The following is a 12,737-nucleotide window of genomic DNA, read 5'->3' on the forward strand; positions in this document are numbered from 1 at the left end:
CAGGATCATGACCTGAGACGAAGACAGACACTTAACCACTGAGCCACCCAGGTGCCCCATAAATCTCATTTCTATCGCTCACTCCTCACTGCCTCATCTTTAGCTTCAAAATTATCTTTCAATTTCTATTCAGAAACTTAAAGATCTAGTGTAGAAGGCCCGTGGTGCAGTCACAGTTCAGTCCCGGCTAGGAACTGCTAGACGAGCCGCTGGGGACATTCCATCACCGGAGGGACCACGCTGTTATCTCTCCCTCGAGGTTCTGAATACGGTTTGAGTAGTGACACACAAATTAAATTTTGAACAATTATTTTTAAAGGCCTTTAAATCATAAAGATATTTATTATCTCAGTATTGAATTAGCCTGTTAACCTTAAAAACAAAAACTGCCAATTATTTTACCAGCAAAAGATGGGTTTATTTGGGAATAAAAGAGAATTTCAGTCTGGAACAAACAGGCTATGACAAAACCATAGGCAAATCCAGAGAACAGAGGAGAAATACGCTCTTATAAGGAGAAAAAGGGTAAGTTGGGAAGACAGTTACAAATGAAAAGTGCATTGGAATAAACTGGGAGTTGAAGTATGGTGGCTTATTGGCTGAGCTGGGGTGGGGGGGGACGAGGAAAGCGTCTCTTCCTGTGGCTGGAATAGTAGAATAGTATCCATTTGCAAGGTCAAGTCCATGCAAGGTTAACTCCCTCTCTTCATGTTGGGTCTCCAGTTGGAATGGTAGGGCAGAAAGTGTTGTTGGGTGGACCGGGGAGAACCCCGGGCCCTGACACCTCTGCCCAGCCCAGCCCCATGATGTCCCTGGGAGGCTCTTGGTCTTGTCATGAGAAAGAATTCAAGGACAGACCAGACACAACAGTTGAGAGGTGCAAGTAGAAAGTTTATTAAAGTGAAAGATTGTGAAAGCAGGTGAGCTCAAGGGAGAGTTGCCCATTCAGGGTTTGGGTTACCATCACCATCTTTCACCGACCGTTGTTAACTAGGGGATGGAATATTTATTATGGGGGAGGGGTGTTTCTTTTTTTTTTTTGGTTTGTGACTTTTCACCCTTACTTGGTCAGGGTTTCCCACCTGCCTTCTTTGTCTTGGGCCTGTCTGATGCAATCTGGCTTCTTGTGGTTTTCTTTTGGAGTGCTACCAGGACCAGCCTCTAACGTCCTCTTTGTTGGTCTCCACGCATCCTTTGGAACCTAACTAACTGCCTACCGTAGCAGGATGGAGTTAGTTACTTCCATCAATCAAATTGTGGAGTCTTTAATGTCCATGGCTATATCTCTAGTCTGCTGGATTTTGTGTTTCAATTGACTTGCATATTGTATTGGGCTTGAGAAACAAATATCACATGCCTTCTAGAGCCTCTGCTGATTTTGAATTCCCTTCACAATACATACATCTGATATTTTAAATAATCAAGGAGGGAGGGATAGAAAAAAGATTCAGAACAAAGGAAGAAGAAAGAAGAAGAATACATTTGTTTTTATTAATCTGGGGAACATAAGACGATGAGAAAGTGTAGGGGAGGAAAAGTTTTCTTTCTATCCTTCTAGGTTCTTTTGGCTAGTCTATTATTTAAGTTGACATAAAACAGGTCCATAGGAGAAAAATAAATTTGATTTCTTATCTATGGGAGCCCCAAAGATAAGAGACTCAAGGGCAAGTTGACTTATATGCCATCCTGAGCTAAAGAATGGGTTGGGGGTCTGGGGCTTCAAAGAGAAGTAAGACAATTCACAGGAAGATGGGAAAAGCAAATGTTTGGTGAGCAAATGTTTGTCATGCCAGGCAAAGACAGTGGGACCCAGGGAGGACTTTGAACAAACAGGCCCTGCTAGTCCCCCTCAGCTTACCACACCTGGCCCATACACTTTATAATTATCTCTGCTAATAGCTCTCTTCCTGGACCAGGCCCTCTATCTAAATTCTTTTAGGCAGTTGGGTCCAAATGCCAAAGTAGCACAACCTAGGTGGCATATTCTGCTCCCCTTCAAAAGCCTGTAAACTAAGGAAAGCATAAAAGATTTTAAAATGTGCCACCTGACCACAGTACTGCAATTAAATACATATATCCCCAGTTTTATAAATAGGTAAACTAAGAGTCAGAACTAAGTGACCTGATCAAACACGTCTCCATCTCCACTAACACTCTCCTGATTAGCTTACAGTTAAACAGCTTATATAAGATTTCATATATGTCAGAAAAAAATTGTCAAAGACTTAAAAATGGACAACAGAAATTATTGGGTCCTTGCCTTAGTGCTAGGCATTGTCTGCCAGACCCTCAGGGAATTATCTTATTTTATAAGAACGTGCACCTTTAACTGACCTTCTATTCACTAGGCTTTTCTAGAACTCTATGATGGTAGAAGTTAACTTACAGAAAGTGACAATAATGCAAGTGATTCTTGCTTATATCAGCACAAAAGATTTTGCTCAGTTGAGACACAATTTTGCCCAGTAGAAGAGATAACCCCAAACATTGTTTTATTGCCCTATAGGATATTAACCAGTTTTGCATATTTTAGCAATTTATTTCAGCATTTCTGATTGTGTGCTGTCCGTTCTTCATACTCTCCTTTCAAGCATTTCTATCAGTTTACCCATTAATTGGTGAGATATATGAAATCTTTGACATTGTGTTCATATTATATTTGTTTAAAAGTCAAGTTGTTAGCTTTTCATCTGACTGATGACACCAATATGTTTTGAGAATTTAAAAGAGAGAAGGAGAAAGAAGTCCTGACTGAGATGTCAAGGGCATCTTGACAGAGCCATGACCCAAGGTGGGCGGGCGATTGTTAAGTTGCTGAAAATACCAGTGTTCGGGGGATATTTCAGTTTCCCTCAGAGTTCCACTCCCCACTAATAAAACTTTTTGAGATAAAGTACTGTGAGGGACCGTGCGGGAGAGTCTGTGAACCTCGGGGAGAGGCCCCCTAGACGGTGGTTTCCACACAGTGTGGATCAAACCTGCATCCCCAGCTCCCACGTCTAAGGCCCGTCCTGCAAGTCTCGGCCAGCAGGGTTGGGGGGCAGCGGGAGAAAGACCTCCGGAGGGGTGTGGGCGCCCGGACTGCAGAGCTGCGTTCATCCTGTCGCCAACTCGCAGTTTCCCCGCAGGCCTCGTCCGGTCCCAGCTGTGGGTTTTGCAGGTCGTGCCGAATGCTTGTTCGCTCCAGCACCTGCTAGAAGGAGCTCTCCGCTCCCTATATTTTATAGGTGGAATTAAAAAAAGATTGTGAAAGCAGAGTGTAAATGGTGGATACCAGGAGGTGGGAGAGGGGTTTGGGAGAGATATTGTTCTAGGGTACATTTGATCACTGACAGTTGTTACTTCGCACAGATCCTGCGTGTCGTGTCAGGATGGCCGAGTGGTCTAAGGCGCCAGACTCAAGCACCTGCTTCCCGCTCTGGGACTTCTGGTCTCCGCATGGAGGCGTGGGTTCGAATCCCACTTCTGACATGGCTCTTTTTCGTTCTTGCCAGACTCCTCAAACATTTTCACCTTTAGGTCCTAGTCTCATTCTTCCCGCTCGAGACTCCTCTCGCTCTCCCCGTCCTCGCAGCCCCATCTCGATTTCCCCGCACGAGGGCAGCACCCTCCGTTACTTCGTCCTTCCCCTCCCCCCACCAGACCGCAGCATCCGGCCTACAGCACGTCGGAAGGCATCTCTCGCACCCCAGCCAGGGAGCTGACCGATGAAAATTCTCCATTAGAGAACCTGCGTGTCTCCACAGCCCGTTGGGCGCATTTAAACATCTCAGAGCCACCAGTGACCCCCTCTTCCTGGGGAGAAGGCGGCAGTGATTTCCATCAGAAGGTCATGCCTTGTTCTGCCAACCTGGTGACCTTAACGAAGCCTGGGAACTCGTCTTAAAAACAAACAAAGCAAGCAAACAAACAAATACAAGGTAGCCAGAAAGCCCTCCCTTTCCTGGGAGAGACGTGCAGCCAGATCCTGTGGTCTGTGGGAGGAAGATGCTACATTGTCTGCCTCGCCACTGGGAAAGTAAAGGCCAGTCTCCTGCCTGACCATGAGAACGAGAAGACCGGGGCTTTCTTGAGTAGTAGCTCAGCTGAAGAGGCTCCCACACATCTGTCCTAGGCTTTTCCACTGGGGAAGTTGTTACTGGACAGAGAACTGGTTCCCAACTCAGGTTGGCTGCTTGCAGCTGGAAAATCAGTGCTCAGAGACAAGTGACGATGGGAAAGGGAAGCCGGCAACCTGGGAAGATGGTGGACTAATGTCTCAAAGACCATCTTCCCTGTCCAGGTGTTGCTGGAAGGCTGTGAAGGGGAAGGCATGGGGAAAGGGAGGGGGCTACATGCAGGAGAAACAGGTGCCCAGGTGGTTACTCATATGTGGACATGACCCTGAACAGACTTGCTGGACTCTGAGTCGGCTATTTTCGAATGCAGCCAGGCCTTATCTTCTGGGAAAGTCTGGTCCTTCACTCCTCAAGGCCAATGGTCTGCAAATCTCAAGGAAAGTAGGTTATTTCTGCTACAGTTTAAGGAACTTAGGTCAGCAAGCAAGAAGCGCATAAGCTTGAAGCAAGTTAACCCTTAAGACTGGTTGGAGTGCTGTTACAAAATTACTGGGAAATTCACTGCTTTTCCCCACAGAGAGAAACTGAAAGAAACAAAACAGAATCAATAATACATCTGCTGGAATTGATTTGCAGCCTTTGTGTTTTTATATTAGTGAGAAAGATATACCATACGTGTAAATACATACATTTTCTGGTTTTGCCTTTTGCCTTTAAAAGAGTATCAACATACCTTATGTTGCCATCGTCCAGGTTGAGTATCAAATGACACATTGGGGAACGGGGCAAATACTCAGATCACTGCTTCCACATTTCCATCAAGCTCCGTAACAGTTTCCTGGCTAGAGAGAGCCTCAGAGGCCTGTACTCCTTGTCTTCAGCAGGTGTTCGGTACTTTACAAAGGGAAGCAAATGTTGCAAAAGGATTTTTATTTTATTTTATTTTTTTTAGGTTTCCCTATCTAGCTGAAAATATACTGTGGATGCTTTGAAACACAGAAAGTAAAATCAGTAACAGAAAAATAAACAGTCCCAACTCAAAACAATGAATGAAAAAGAGAAAAATGGAGAATACGGGGAAAAATAATTTAGAATTTCATCATTTCAGAGGAAAGGTAAGGCAGGAAAGAGTGGTAGGTGGTTATAAATTTGTAGACATGAGAAGGAGAGTGTAAGAAAAGGAATTTAATCATCTTGGGAAGGGGAAGGGAGGCTTTGAATTCAAAGAAGTAAATTAATCACACTTGGCTGTCCATGACTCACTTTTGTTATTAGTCCATAAAAGGTCACTCCCAGTTATACTTTGATGCGTTGTTTTTCCCTGTCATGCCTGGTATCCAACCCTTTCTTCTCCCCCAACATATAGATCTTCTGTAAAGTGTTTAATATTATTCTTTAGAAAAAAAAGCTGTTCTTCTGCACAGGAAAACAATTAACAGAATAAAAAGACAACCTACAGAATGAGAGAAATATTTTGCAAACCGCTGTATTGAATAAGGGGTTAGTATTCAAAATGTGTAAAGAATTCATACAACTTAATAACAACATAACAATCAATCTGATTTTTAAATGGGCAGAGGAACTAAATAGACATTTTTTTCCAAAGAAGACATCCAAATGGACAACAGGTACATGAAAAGGTGCTCAACATCACTACCTGTCAGGGAAAAGCAAACCAAACTCACAATGAGATATCATCTCACACCTGTTAGAATAGCTATCATCAAGAAGACAAGTGATAACAAGTGTTCGGGAAGATGTGGAGAAAAGGGAGCCCTTATGCGCTGTTGGTGGGAGTGTTAACTGTGCAGCCACTCTGGAAAACAGTATGGAGGTTCCTCAAAAAATTAAAAATAGAATGATCAATGACACAGAAATCCCACTTCTGTGTATTTATTCAAAGAAAATGAAAACAGTGTATTGAAGAGACATATGCACTCCCATGTTTATTGCAGTATTATTCACAATAGCCAAGTAACCTTTGTCTGTCAATGCATGAATGGATAAAGATGCGAGAAATATAGATATAGATATAAAATTATATATAATATATTTTATTATATATTTATATATCACTATATACACCCTTCAATTATATGTATAGAATATAGATCTATCTATATTCTCTCTCTATATATATATATTAAAAATAGTATTTAGCCATGAAAAAAAGGAAATTCTGCCATTTGAATCAACATGGATGGACCCTGAGAATATTATGCGAAGTGAGATAAGTCAGAAAGACAAGTACTACATAATATATTTTATAGGTGGAATTAAAAAAAGATTGTGAAAGCAGAGTGTAGATGGTGGATACCAGGAGGTGGGAGAGGGGTATGGGAGAGATATTGTTCTAGGGTACATATATGCAACTAGTAGATACATACTTCCTAGAAACCTAATACACAGTGTAGAGATTATGGACAACAAAATTGTGCTATAAACACTAAACTTGTCAAGAGACTAGATCTTAATTGTTCTCAGCACTAGAAGAAATGATAATTATGTGACCAGACAGAACTATGTTGTACAATATTGTGTGTCAAATATATCTCAATTTTGAAAAAAGAAAAAAATGCTACAAAGACTCTACTAGGTAAGGCCAGCCATGGAGCTGAGCTGGAATTTCACAGAGGTACATCTCCAGGAGAGACACTGCTGAATAGTAATTCAAAAGCTATACAATACAGGAAGACAAACTCATTTAAAAGCAACCTGCAAAAATCTAAGATCTTAATTTTAAGACCAAGATTTTCGCCTATGTAGAACTTCATAGGATGCATTTTTTTAACTTCAAAAAATGAAAGAGAAGACATCTAAATCACAAAATTCTGCCATAATATTTCAGAGGGAGCTATTGAGTTAGTTTTAACAGCATGGCCCTTTCCCTGCTATTGCCGACCTGAACATTTTCAACAGTGTCAGCGAAAAGCCAGGCCCAACGTGCGGATGACCGGTCCACCGTTGATACGGCTCCTGAGAACATCCCAGCATCCTCTAGCGAGGGGCTTTTCCTTCGTGGAGAGTCGGGGTGTGCAGGGGGAACAAAACTGGGGTTGTCAGAAGTGGGATTCGAACCCACGCCTCCATGCGGAGACCAGAAGCCCCAGCGCGGGAAGCAGGTGCTTGAGTCTGGCGCCTTAGACCACTCGGCCATCCTGACACCGCGGCGGCCCAGGCTGAAGCTTCCTCCCTGGGCTTCTGGCCCCGCGGCTGCATCGCGGAAAACGACCGTTCCCGGGCCTGGCGGGCGAGGCGCGAGTTCCGAACTCAGATGCAGAAACGCGGAGACACGCGCCTTTCCTGCGGGCCTGGAGCCCAGGGCGCCGGCGCGCTGGGGGCGCCCCTCCTGGGCTCTCCCCGCAGCCGGGCCTCGGTCCTCGCAGCGACCCCACCTGGGACCTGGACTGCGTGCCGGTCACCGTGACCTCGGTGGCTCGGACCCGCATCCTGCAGCCCAGGTGGAGGCTGCTCCAGGGTCGGCGGAGACTCAGCCAACAGAGGCTTTCCCCGCTGCTCCGGGCGCCGGCGCTCATCATCCAGAGCCCCGTTCAGTGCACTGCGAGGCGTTCGTCCTGTTGTCAACCGCCCCAGACTGTGAAGCCACCGCCCGCAGCCACGCGTCATCTTTCCTTTCCGCACACGGTTCGGGATCCAGCTCGGTGTCCTGCCCCGCGGGGTCGCCCGGGCGCTGCGGGGTAGGCCTGTCCCTCCTTTCTCTAGAGCCCTCGGAGGCTCTGCATCAGCCGCCCTGAAACGTAAGGCTGGCCGTTGAGGGCTGGAAAAGATATGTTTCAGTGACTGCGGAAATGAAGTAGCCAAAAAAGAAAAAGAAAAAAGCAGTAACCTTGTTGCAACTAGTATGCTCGGATTACACGGTGGAGGAGAGAAACAATGTAACATTCCGGTAAACAGGAGCCTCAACAGGTTTCTATAATTAGACCGCAAGGGTCTATATCCACAGGATACTTAAATTAGTAGACATCACTTTTAAATCTAACTTAAAATTAATTTTAATTTCTTCATCTGTGACTCTAAAATTGAGTGGGAACTATCTTCCTTGAAAATTAAGTTAGTATTTGTAGATGTTACTTTTTTAATGTGACTGTATTTCAGCAGGGCAGTTGCAACAATATGCAAAATTAAGTGTCTCTTTTGATATATGCCTATGTTGAATTTTTGCATATTGCTTCCTATACCTGTTTGAAGTCTATGTATGTATTTTCTATGAAATGAAAACTTCTGAATATAGCTTGAAAATATCTGGGATACTTGAAAATGGATATTACTAAAATGTAATGTGAATATAGAATTGCAGCTGAAAATATGCCATAATCCAGTTGTCTTGGATAGATGGGTTCCTGCACAGCACAGTCAATATTTCATGACCTTCTGGGTAGACTATTTCCTAACACCTCTTTATTATTAATTTATTTTCTCAAGTTTTTCTTTACAAGTTCAGGGGAAATTGGTTAAGTGAAATCTAAGGTAGTAGAGGCTCTGAGTTCAGCCGTAGAAAGCCTGTGACCGATTGTGTTTTCCAAAGATGGCCATAGCAACATAGTTCATCCCATGTGCTCTTCCTTTGAAGTGATTTGACATATTTCCTTCCAGAGATAGGGGTCTGTGTTCCCTCTCGTTGAATCTGGAAAGATCTGTGATGTGCTGGAATTGATGCGGTGGGACTCCCCAAGCTAGCTCACAAGAGCTTCCAACAGCTTTCCCTCAGAACATTTGTCCTCAGACCCGAGCCACCATGCTGCCAGAAAGCCCACAGGGAGGGACCCTGTAGAGTGGAGCTGAGGTCTCCGGCCCACAGCCAGCAGCAACTGCCAGACATGTGAGTAGGTGACTTCCTGGCCCCAGCCTTCTAGTCTTCCAGTCGGGTCTCCAGAAATCAGGAGCAGAGACAAGCTGTGCTCTGCCCAAAGTCCTGACCAAGTCTGTGAGAGAAGACATGATCAGTGGTGTGGAAGTTAAGCCATTACGTTTTAATACGATTTTTTATGCAGCAATAGGTACATAGGTATCAGTCTTGGTCCAATCAGGAGAGAGAAACCATGCAGCAATTTGACAGGAAAAATTGTTTGCTTGCTTATTTATTTACTTATTTTTTCCAGTTTTATTGAGATGTAATTGACGTACAACACTGTGTAAGCTTAAGGTGTGCAACATGATGATTTGATATATGTATATATTGCAAAATGATGACCATAATAACCGGAGTTAACATGCACACCTCACACTATGACAATTTTTTCCTTGTGATGAAAACTTTTAAGATCTCCTCTCTCAGCAATTTTCAAATGTACAATTCAGTATTGCTAACTGTAGTTGACATGTTTTACATTATATCCCCAGAACATATTTATCTTGTAATGCACAGGGAAAGTTTTAATACAGAGAATGATTAACTACAGGGGAGATTGGAGGACGAAGGAATTGGCTAGGAAAAAGTAAAGAGAATTCTAAGGACTGTAAGGATAGCAGATGTAAGGAGCAGTCACCACCCTGAGGGCTGATAAAGCACCTTAGGAAGTGAGGGCGGAGATTAGCACAGAAGGAAGAGCCCTCCACCCCTCACCCCACCCCTAGCGAAGACCCAGACCTTGCTGTGGAGGACACAGCCTGGCTCACTGAAGAGCAGAGACATTGCCCTGTTGTGCTAGCAGAACTTGCTTGAAAGTGCCCTCCGGAACTTGCTGGAAATCCATCTTCTAGGGCTTTTCTTGGAAAGCTCTTCTTGGAGCGGTCTCTCATTGAGGATACTCATCTGGGGGTGAGAGATTTGTGGAAGGCCGAGATCTAGCCACGTTTCTTCCATCAGTCTTGTGCTGGAGGCCCCATCACCTTCTCTGCCCCAGGGTGCACTTTATTCCCTTTCTTTACCTGAGAGAGGATAAATCTATCTCCAGATTTCCCATGCAGGTGGACTTGGTGGACCCAATATACTCTTCTATTCTGACTCTTCCCTGGAACCAGCGTAGAATGTCTCATTTATGGAATTCCTGACATTCTTGCCAATGGAACTTCCCTCCCATGCCCTTTGGACTCTGTTTCAGTTATTTATGCCTAGCGGGAAATGTGTTTGTACCTTCTCAGCTCCTGCTACCTCCTTCTCATCCTATGAAAGAAGAGACAAGAGCATCTGTTTCACTAGGTCTACCTATTAGGGATTGCAAAGGCCAACACCAGCTGGGGCAATTACAACGGCACTCTGTTTTAGTCGTTAGGAGAGATGTTATGGATTCCAGTTGAGTCCAGTTGGCCAGAAATCTGCCACCGAAAGGAGCTATGAAAAAATGAGGATCTTCTTTGTGCTTTGTGTACAAACTCAGTCCAATGGAACGAGCCGTATCCATCAACCCTAGGTGATACACGTGTGTGGATACTGTCAGTGGATACTCCGAGGGCAAATGACTAGAAGGAGGGAAAACTGTGGGCAGAGCCTCTCAAAGTGTGAGTGGCGACCAGCACAATCCATAAATGTCCATTTCCAGTCTGCTCTGTTTCAAGATGTGTCAGAGGTGAGTCAACTATATGGCTAAGCACCTTGTTTAGTTCTGGTGATGGTTGGTTTGTAGTGAGGTTCCTCAGTGAAGGCAGGGGTGTATTTAACTATATTCTGGAACAAGCTCACGTCTCTGTGGACCAGGAACTGATGCTTCCTGCCTGGCAACTTTGCACACCACTGCTTACAGGAGTATTCCAACACTCAAGTGCAGGGAGAAACCGTGCATCTTAAAAAGATAATTCATTCCACTAGCATCATCAGAATGAGATTTCCAAAACATTATTTGTCTAGATCATAGAGTCTCCAAGAGAAACAGACGCGCTTACCCCTCCAGCAGGACTAATGGAGGAGGAAATACGCCTACACTGCAGCCTTAGCTGGCTGTTTGGAATGAACTGAGCCATTGCCTGAAACCAGAATCCCCACATTTTCTCCGAACCAGATGCCTCCTCAGCCTTATCTGACAGAAGAGCTGCCTTTCACATGCCAGTCTCACTGGGACGCGTCTGCTGGAAAGAAGCCTTCTTCTTCATGCCTTCTTCCTCACTTCATGTCAGGTAGTGGCAAATATGTCCGTATTCCTCCTTGCAATGGCTGTGCTCCTAATATGGGATGATAAAAATTGCTTAGCAGTACGTATTACTTACCAGCTGCTCAAGCTTCAGCCTACGCTATTATCCAAGGCTCATACAAGATGCACGTTCATGACTCAACCAACCCTACACTAACCCTATCACTACAGTTACAACAGCAGGTGCTGATCATTCTCCACCTGCCCATCCAGACCCATTCTCTGCCCTGCTTTTCTGCCCTGGAAGGCTGCATCAGTTGGGCTCTCTTGCCTCCTAGCTCCTGTCTGGACGCAGCCAATGGAAGGTGCTAGCAGATGGGAGATGGCAAGAAGAGAGAGAGAGGTAGAGGTCCCTGATGTCCCCTCTTGAATGTAACCCAAAATTTGGAGATCAATCCAACGGGTGTTCTGATAACCCTTGCTAAAAAAAATTCCAACTGGGCGAAGATTTCCTACATTAGAAGGAGGTGGAAATTAGTAACAACAGTAAGGAAAAGTTAACTGTCTAGGTTAGCATCACAGAATCAAAGGGCCAGGTCCTACATAGACTGAATTCTGGATCATTTGGCTCCTCAAATCACATTTATCCTAAGTAAGGCTAAACCAAATGCAAAGAAATAGTACTAGTATTATCTTATGATACATGACATTCTGTTTGGATATATAGTACCTCAGTGTGGTGTTTTAAGCTCTAACGAAGAGGCCATGCCTCATTTCATCAGCACCAGACAGTCAGTCCTGTCTTTCGGCCTCAGAGGCCTTATTCAGGCTTTGCTGACTTCTGGAGTCTGAAGTTGGGAGGAAGAGAGCTGCTCTCTGGGCTGGTACCCTTCCAGAGCTGTGTGTTTTTGCAGGCCCTCGCAGAGCTGCAAAAGCCACTTGCAATTTAACTGTATTCGTAGGTAAACTAGTCTGTCACACACGCCCTATGTGGTAGAGATTTGAAGGTAGGCGAGGCAGTCTCCTAACTACCGGACCTCGGTGAGCCAGAGAAATGTCCTCCACAGTGTCCCGCCCGTAATGATTGCTCAGGTGTTAGTAAATGCTATATTGAATGAATGCATTTAAGGGTCAGAAGCCTTTGTCTCTGCAGACAGGGGAAGAAAAAGAGCCCACTGAGATCTCACTTAACATCATTAAAACATAAAGCACCAAAAAAAAAAAAAAAAAAAAGGAAAAAAAAAAGTCCAAGTGATTCCTCTGAACCTAACAGACCTGTATTTCACTGAGGTTATAAATTTCTTTAGGTGCTAGAAACAGGAGGTGAGCACGGTACCTAAACATGGGATGAAATCTGAAAAAAAACTGCAAATCTCAGGCTCGTTGGAGCTTCATGATCCTCCTTGGGCCCGCAATCCCCTTCTTCTCTGATAGCAGGGTGATGAGGAGGAGTTTCAGTAGGTAATGTCCCTTATGCACAGACAAGTTGAGGGGTTTGGAGAATTCGAACAAACTGGCTCCTCTGGGATGCAGGAGGCGGATCTCTAATCCTAAAAGATCTTTTATCCTTAGTGATCTTTGATCACTAAGAATAACTGATAAGATTGACGTCCCCTCCCCTGCCCTCACTCTCAACTTCATTAATATGACCATT

At 44.4% G+C, this 12,737-nt stretch overlaps 1 protein-coding gene and 2 non-coding genes across 3 annotated transcripts in view; 2 read left to right on the forward strand and 1 right to left on the reverse strand.

Annotated features, from left to right (window-relative positions):
* LOC117997523 (histone H2B type 1-C/E/F/G/I) overlaps positions 1-12,737 on the forward strand; it is an 881,166-nt gene that overhangs the window by 723,968 nt on the left and 144,461 nt on the right. The window lies entirely within an intron of this gene.
* TRNAL-CAA lies at positions 3,366-3,471 on the forward strand. The gene is made up of 2 exons: positions 3,366-3,403; positions 3,426-3,471. It is a non-coding gene; the product is annotated as a tRNA-Leu (tRNA).
* On the reverse strand, positions 7,116-7,221 carry TRNAL-CAA. Its single transcript has 2 exons — positions 7,184-7,221; positions 7,116-7,161 (listed from the first exon to the last, which is right to left on the reverse strand). It is a non-coding gene; the product is annotated as a tRNA-Leu (tRNA).

Source organism: Mirounga leonina, unplaced genomic scaffold (genome assembly GCF_011800145.1).
Source record: "Mirounga leonina isolate KUSES-001 unplaced genomic scaffold, KU_Mleo_1.0 Mir_366, whole genome shotgun sequence".
Lineage (NCBI taxonomy): Eukaryota > Metazoa > Chordata > Mammalia > Carnivora > Phocidae > Mirounga > Mirounga leonina.